Source organism: Conger conger, chromosome 2 (assembly GCF_963514075.1).
Source record: "Conger conger chromosome 2, fConCon1.1, whole genome shotgun sequence".
NCBI classification, from domain to species: Eukaryota; Metazoa; Chordata; class Actinopteri; order Anguilliformes; family Congridae; genus Conger; species Conger conger.
In genome coordinates, this window is record NC_083761.1 from 86,439,021 (window position 1) to 86,448,268 (window position 9,248).

Consider the following 9,248-nt stretch of genomic DNA (forward strand, 5'->3'; position numbering starts at 1 on the left):
ATCCATTTCACTGTAATATACAAATATTAGTGTGCAAACCTTTTAATGGCTGCAGGCTCCATTGAACAGAGTCATTCTGGTGTGTATTAAAAATCTAGGGGCGACATGGCTCAGACAGTAAGAGCAGTCGTCTGGCAGTCGGAGGGTTGCCTTGCCTTGCATGGCAGCCAATCGCCCTTGGTGTGTGAGTGTGTGTATGAATGGGTGAATGAGAAGCATCGATTGTACAGCGCTTTGGATGAAGGCGCTATATAAATGCCAACCATTGACCATATTAAAGTTGGATTTATTTATTAGGCTATTTATTTTGGTAAAACTCTTTTTTCACTTTTCACTGGGAAAATATCTGACAGCTTTGACTGTCCCAAGACAGATTTTCAGGGACTTCCGTTTTTCATGGGTCCCGGTAGCTAATATCCAATGAAGGCAGCTCTGAGCGGGCTTACCTGACTGGAGAGGATGGGCTGTGTTTTTTGTCGCTGTATACATTTAAAATCTTTCTTTTGCCCAGATTCTGCTCATGCCCAAAGATCACCTACCCCAGCTTTAAGCGTTGGTGAATTTAGAGAAATCAACGCATTGCTATATCAACTTCTATCAGTCTTCTTTCCACCTATTCCCAGAGTTACATTTATTGTCAGGCTCTGAGGGCTTGTTTTTCTTCTTTTTCTGCTCTTTTTTTATTTTCCTTGCTCTTGCTTTCTCTCTCCTGGCTCCAGCCATCAGGAGAAGCTACAAATACAGGCAAGAAAAATAAATGAAGAAGGGGAAATCCAGAAAATGCTAATTAGCCAAATGAAATGTCCTTACTCCTTCAAACAGATGTGGCAGATGGGGAGAGGTGGATCCGCAACCCAATCATCTATATGTCAAGCTTTCCAAAAAAATACTTCCACAAAGGATGCGCTGATGTTTCCTTGCTCATAGGAAAAAATGTGAGTTCTTAACTTCTGCTTCTAGCTCCTAGAAAGAACATTTAACGTGTTGGAATGTCCTAAAAGATGGTGGTCCTCGATCGATTTTGAGGTTTGGGCCAATAATTTTTTTAATAATAATAAGTGATTGGAATGAGCCTTGGGCCCAGTCAGAAGAATTCTTATGGCAACTAAAATCTCACTTGTCAACAAGGGGAGTTAAAGAACGTAAAATGAGCTTTTACTTTGACGCTCGTTTCTATCCCTGCACCGGAAGTTCAATATTTGTTTGGGTTAGCTTCCGTTGATTCGACCTCCGCTGTTGAGTTCTTATCGTTTGCGATCTGATTCACGAAGCTTTAACATGCACGTGAGATTCGCAACCGAAAATTCTATTTCTGTGTAATATAGGCTACATCTCGTTAAACAAACGACTGAGCTGAAGTAATTATGTCATCGCCGAAAAGTGGTAAGGTTTTTTCTTCCCACAATTTTGATGATTTTGGAGTTCTTCGATTCGCTTTGTTTGGTAGCTTTAAAGCGCTTTCCCTTTTACGAGAACAATGTCTTTCGTTGGTCGCACGTGATTGTAAACATTATTTTAGCATTGTAGAAGTTTGAAAAGTTCTTACGGATCCAACGTTAAATTGCTTATGATCACTAACATTTCAATGAGTTAAAATGTCGCTACATAATGTGTAATTATTTTCCACGAAAAGTCTCTACTTGTGTCGAGTCTGTTTATAGTGTAAAAGACGGAGAATGAATACATTAATTCCACATTTATACTTTGCATATGCTTTAAATATTACTGAACTCCAAAAACATGTTTAATGTTTAAATTAACCATAACCATGAACAAAATAATCTGTTAATTTGGTCTCTGCTCACTCAAACAAGCAAAGCCCTGCGTTCTATTGATGTGCGCGCGTGCGTTCCAAGCATGTTGGAGAACTTGCCACAGTTGTTCTGCAGACTTTGGTTGGCTCCTTGCTTCTGATCTCGGACAGTCTTGATCAAGTTCTTTTGTAAAAAGTAGTCAATTGCTTACAGTAATATGTAGCTTTTTAAAATTAAGTACAAAAATGTCTCTGTAAAATTCAATCTCTTGGAAAATGAATATTTGGAAATCTCATTTTTAAGACTAACTCACACAAAAAAAACAAAAAAAAAAACATGGTAAAGTCTAGGGTGCCTAAGACTTCTGCACAGTGCTGTATCTTGAAATCAATTCAGTTGTGTCCTTTCGGTTATTTCAAGATAATATTTTTCAACATTGATATTCATAATCTGTATGAAATTAGGCTGCAGGTCATTAATGCTGCAACACTGGACAAGCCTGACCTCTCTAGATCATAAAAGTGCTGGTCTTTCTTGTGTGAAAGAATGTGCAGCAGGACCGTGTTGATGAATGCGTTATCCCTTCCACCCGTTTCCTCCCACTAGCTGCACTTCTGCACACCTGCAGTATGATGCAGGCAGGAGTCTGTCTGAGACAGGACACTGAGACAACACTACCAGAGCTCACTGAGCAGCACAGGATCAGACTGAAAGAAGAGGAACTCAGTGGACTGGAGTCAGAGACAGAGTGTGCTGCACCAGGACTCAACACACTGGAGCCAGAGTGTGTTACTGCACACAGCGGGGTCAGTGATGTACACCACACACACACATCAGTGATAAAAACAGAAGCTGATCTGGGCTCCACCCACACTGGGGATCTTATTAAGAAAGAGAGCCTAGACTTTACAGAGCTGGGATATGAAACCCATCTGCATCCTGACCAAATCAAAACAGAGGCTGAAGATGGAGGATACCTGAAGGCAGAACACATCAGTGACTTGCAGGATATTAAATGTGTTCATATTAAATCTGATAAAATGAAGTGTGAATCCAGTGAAAGTTTAGTGAGTGATCTCATGAACCCTGTGATGACTGGAGCTTGTGTTGATCACAAAGTTAATAACCCAAGCCTTTTGAATTTACTTCTGCAAACTAAGAATATTCATACATATAAATGTGAAATTGATCCAGGTGAAATGGCATGCCAGTGTTCACAGTGTGAGAAAACAAAATCTGATTTAAGTAAGCACAGGATGATTCATAATGATGAAAAGCCATACAAGTGCACACACTGTGAGAAGGGTTTTCATAGAAAATGTGATTTACATAACCACTTGAGAACTCATGTAGATAAAAAGCCGTACAAGTGTTCACAGTGTGAGAAGAGTTTTCAGACAAAATCTATTTTAAAGAAGCACCAGGTTATTCATATAGCTGAAAGGCCATACAAGTGTGCACAGTGTGAAAAGTGTTTTCGTCGAAAATACCATTTGAAAGAACACCTGACAATTCATACAGGTGAAAAACCCTACAAGTGTTCCCAGTGTGAGAAGAGTTTTCATACAAAATCAAAATTAAAAAAGCACCAGATTATTCATACAGGTGAAAGGCCATACAAGTGTGCACAGTGTGAGAAGTGTTTTCATACAACATATAATTTAAATGCTCACCTGAGAATTCATACAGGTGAAAAACCATACAAGTGCACACAGTGTCAGAAATGTTTTCTTACAGAATCATATTTAAATAGGCACCGAATAATTCATGCGGGTGAAAAACCATACAAGTGTACACAGTGTGAAAAGTGTTTTTTTCGAAAATCCGTTTTGAATGAACACCTGACAATTCATACTGGTGAAAATCCCTACGAGTGTACAAAGTGTGAGATGAGCTTTAATACAAAATCTCTTTTAAAGAAGCACCAGATTATTCATATAGGTGAAAGGCCATACAAGTGTGCACAGTGTGAAAAGTGTTTTCTTCGAAAATACGATTTGAATGAACACCTGACAATTCATACAGGTGAAAAACCCTACAAGTGTACACAGTGTGAGAAGAGTTTTCATACAAAATCTAATTTAAATAGACACCTGAGAATTCATAGAGGTGAAAAACCCTGCAAGTGTACCCAGTGTGAGAAGAGTTTTCGTACAAAATCAAAATTAAAAAGGCACCAGATTATTCATACAGGTGAAAAGCCATACAAGTGTGCACAGTGTGAGAAGTGTTTTGTTACAAAATATAATTTAAATGCTCACCTGAGAATTCATACAGGTGAAAAACCATACAAGTGCACACAGTGTCAGAAATGTTTTCTTACAGAATCATATTTAAATAGGCACCAAATAATTCATGCGGGTGAAAAGCCATACAAGTGTGCACAGTGTGAAAAGGGTTTTCTTCGAAAATACGATTTGAATGAACACCTGAGATTTCATACAGGTGAAAAACCATACAAGTGCACACAGTGTCAGGAATGTTTTCATAGAAAATCATATTTACGTAGGCACCAGGTATTTCATACAGGTGAAATGCCATACAAGTGTGCACAGTGTGAAAAGTGTTTTTTTCAAAAATACGATTTGAATGAACACCTGAAAATTCATACAGGTGAAAAACCCTACAAGTGTTCCCAGTGTGAGAAGAGTTTTCATACAAAATCAAAACTAAAAAAGCACCAGATTATTCATACAGGTGAAAAGCCATACAAGTGTGCACAGTGTGAGAAGTGTTTTCTTACAAAATCTAATTTAAATGCTCACCTGAGAATTCATACAGGTGAAAAACCATACAAGTGCACACAGTGTCAGAAATGTTTTCTTACAGAATCATATTTAAATAAGCACCAAATAATTCATGCGGGTGAAAAACCATACAAGTGTACACAGTGTGAAAAGTGTTTTCTTCGAAAATCCGTTTTGAATGACCACCTGACAATTCATACAGGTGAAAAACCCTACGAGTGTACAAAGTGTGAGAAGAGCTTTAATACAAAATCTCGTTTAAAGAAGCACCAGATTATTCATACAGCTGAAAGGCCATACAAGTGTGCACAGTGTGAAAAGTGTTTTCTTCGAAAATACGATTTGAATGAACACCTGACAATTCATACAGGTGAAAAATCCTACAAGTGTACCCAATGTGAGAAGAGTTTTCATACAAAATCGAATTTAAATACACACCTGAGAATTCATACAGGTGAAAAACCCTACAAATGTACAAAGTGTGAGAAGAGCTTTAATACAAATGCTAATTTAAATAGACACCTGAGAATTCATACAGGTGAAAAACCCTACGAGTGTACAAAGTGTGAGAAGAGCTTTAATACAAAATCTATTTTAAATACACACCTGAGAATTCATTCATGTGAAAAACCCTACAAGTGTACCCAGTGTGAGAAGAGTTTTCATACAAAATCTAATTTAAAGAAGCACCAGATTATTCATACAGCTGAAAGGCCATAAAAGTGTGCACGGTGTGAAAAGTGTTTTCTTCGGAAATACGATTTGAATGAACACCTGACAATTCATACAGGTGAAAAATCCTACAAGTGTACACAGTGTGAAAAGTGTTTCACCACAGTGTCAAATTTAAATAGCCACTTTTATATTCATACAGGTGAAAAGCCATACAAGTGTGCACAGTGTGAGAAGCGTTTTCTCACAAAATATCATTTAAATGCACACCTAAAAATTCATACAGGTGAAAAACCCTGCAAGTGTCCACAGTGTCAGAAGAGTTTTCTGAGAACATCTCATTTAAATAGACACCTGAGAATTCATACAGGTATAGGACCTATAAGTGTGCCCAATGTGAGAAGTGTTTTCTTACAAAATATAATTTAAATGCACACCTGGGAATTCATACCGACGTAATCTCCTCCAAACGTAGTTATTCTGTTAAATTATTCTCCCAAGTCGCTCACTGAAGTAGCCACCTGGTAATTCATACAGGTGAATAGCCCTACAAATGTGTTTATTGTGGGAAGTAGGCGCGTAGGGCGGCCTATAGCGTAGTGATTAAGGTAAATGACTGGGACACGCAAGGTCGGTGGTTCGATTCCCGGTGTAGCCACAATAACATCCGCACAGCCGTTGGGCCCTTGAGCAAGGCCCTTAACCCTGCATTGCTCCAGCGGAGGATTGTCTCCTGCTTAGTCTAATCAACTGTATGTCGCTCTGGGTAAGAGCGTCTGCCAAATGCCAATAATGTAATGTAATGTAATGTAATGGAAGTGCTTTTCCCAGAAAAAGTGCATTAATTCATGGAATATGCTTCACACCACTGAAAACTCCTACAGTGTGGTGCTAGATGTGTTTTACTGGAAAAGATAATTTAACTCATGCCAGAGTATTGAGGCAGCTGAAACTAATCCCAACAGATGTTTACAGTGTGCAGCGTTCTCCCAATGGAACGAGTAAAATTTCCACAATACAAGTACTTGGTGTGGAAAGTGCCTTTTGACAACATTCCCTTTACCACACGATTGCCACCTGAGAATTCTCACTGGTAAAAAGTGTTTCAAATGTACTGTCTACATTTGAAGAAATCTCCTTTCGTGGCAAAACAGACTGAATAGTCTGAGACATGCGTGTATCCTGGGAAGGGTTTTATGAAAGAATCTGTTATGTTGTGTGGCGGCCTGTAGTGTAGTTGTTAAGGTAAATGACTGGGACCGGCAAGGTCGGTGGTTCGAATCCCAGTGTAGCCACAATAAGATCTGCACAGAACTGAACTGCCCTTGAGCAAGGCCCTTAACCCTGCATTGCTCCAGGGGAGGATTGTCTCCTGCTTAGTCGTTGCTCTGGATAAGAGCGTCGAAACCGAAAATGTATTGAGTCTTTACACAGGTTTTCAGGCAAACCGTCCTCCATTGTATTTTGTGGGTGGTTATTGACAGTTCAAGTAGTGAATAAAAGGTGGTGAGCCAACCGTTTTGCAGTGCTTGCTGCAGCGATGTTTAAAGTCGTTCTGATAGCCTTTCTGATCATATTTGGTTGAGACATCTGAAATGAAATGGCTCAATGACTTGGACAAACTGAGATGCTATTGATCTTTTTATAATGAGTGTTTGTGACTTCTGTTTTGCTTTTGTTTTTTTTTGTTTTAAGTATTTCATTCCATGTAAAATGTAATTCGCAATTTATTTAGGGGTGATATTTTTTGATGATGAAATTGACACCGGTGTAATTTTGAAAGACCCAATGTGAAAGCTATTTTCATATACTGTTGACAGAAAAATTGTAAGATGTATTGCCAAAAATGAAAATTAATTTGACACTACCGGCCTCATAGGATATGTATTTTCTTAGACCGCCGTTATTCAGTGTTCAATATGAATTGTGACATTCTGAAATAATTTTACATGGTGCACAACCCAAGGCCTTTATGCCTTGTACATTTGTAAATTCACAGTGTCCCACTCCTTGTGAATATAAGTTAATTCCTGTTGCATAACCCATGAGACTAATTGTGCAATAAATACATTTGATTCAGTTTTGGTGTGACATTGTTTTAATCATCTTGAATATTTAGAATTTGTCTAAACATTTTTTCAAGTAATTTTATCCAAATTGGGAAAATCACAGATACACATGCAAATTATGGTCAATATGTGGGTGTTAAACCAGGGTAAATATATATTTTATAACTGAATACAGGAATCTAACAGAATTACTGGACATTCTGAAGTATCCATTTCACTGTAATATACAAATATTAGTGTGCAAACCTTTTAATGGCCGCAGGCTCCATTGAACGGAGTCATTCTGGTGTGTATTAAAAATATAGGGGCGACATGGCTCAGGCAGTAAGAGCAGTCATCTGGCAGTCGGAGGGTTGCCTTGCCTTGCACGGCAGCCAATCGCCCTTGGTGTGTGAGTGTGTGTATGAATGGGTGAATGAGAAGCATCGATTGTACAGCGCTTTGGATGAAGGCGCTATATGAATGCCGACCATTTACCATTGACCACGTTTTTCATGGGTCCCGGTAGCTAATATCCAATGAAGGCAGCTCTGAGCGGGCTTACCTGACTGGAGAGGATGGGCTGTGTTTTTTGTCGCTGTATACATTTAAAATCTTTCTTTTGCCCAGATTCTGCTCATGCCCAAAGATCACCTACCCCAGCTTTAAGCGTTGGTGAAATTAGAGAAATCAACGCATTGCTATATCAACTTCTATCAGTCTTCTTTCCATCTATTCCCAGAGTTACATTTATTGTCAGGCTCTGAGGGCTTGTTTTTCTTCTTTTTCTGCTCTTTTTTTATTTTCCTTGCTCTTGCTTTCTCTCTCCTGGCTCCAGTCATCAGGAGAAGCTAGAAATACAGGCAAGAAAAATAAATGAAGAAGGGGAAATCCAGAAAATGCTAATTAGCCAAATGAAATGTCCTTACTCCTTCAAACAGATGTGGCAGATGGGGAGAGGTGGATCCGTAACCCAATCATCTATATGTCAAGCTTTCCAAAAAAAATACTTCCACAAAGGATGCGCTGATGTTTCCTTGCTCATAGGAAAAAATGTGAGTTCTTAACTTCTGCTTCTAGCTCCTAGAAAGAACATTTAACGTGTTGGAATGTCCTAAAAGATGGTGGTCCTCGATCGATTTTGAGGTTTGGGCCAATAATTTTTTAAATAATAATAAGTGATTGGAATGAGCCGTGGGGCCCAGTCAGAAGAATTCTTATGGCAACTAAAATCTCACTTGTCAACATGGGGGAGTTAAAGAACGTAAAATGAGCTTTTACTTTGACGCTCGTTTCTATCTTTGCACCGGAAGTTCAATATTTGTTTGGGTTAGCTTCCGTTGATTCGACCTCCGCTGTTGAGTTCTTATCGTTTGCGATCTGATTCACGAAGCTTTAACATGCACGTGCGATTCGCCACCGAAAATTCTATTTCTGTGTAATATAGGCTACATCTCGTTAAACAAACGACTGAGCTGAAGTAATTGTGTCATCGCCGAAAAGTGGTAAGGTTTTTTCTTCCCACAATTTTGATGATTTTGGAGTTCTTCGATTCGCTTTGTTTGGTAGCTTTAAAGCGCTTTTCCTTTTACGAGCACAATGTCTTTCGTTGCTCGCACGTGATTGTAAACATTATTTTAGCATTGTAGAAGTTTGAAAAGTTCTTACGGATCCAACGTTAAATTGCTTATGATCACTAACATTTCAATGAGTTAAAATGTCGCTACATAAAGTGTCATTATTTTCCACGAAAAGTCTCTACTTGTGTCGAGTCTGTTTATAGTGTAAAAGAAGGACAATGAATACATTCATTCCACATTTATACTTTGCACAAGCTAAAGTATAATTGATGAAATGATTAATGCATAGTTTTAAATATTACTGAACTCCAAAAACATGTTTAATGTTTAAATTAACCATAAACAAAATAATCTGTTAATTTGGTCTCTTTTCACTCAAACAAGCAAAACCCTGCGTTCTGTTGATGTGCGCGCGTGCGTGCGCGTAAAAGTGATGAATGGAGAGCA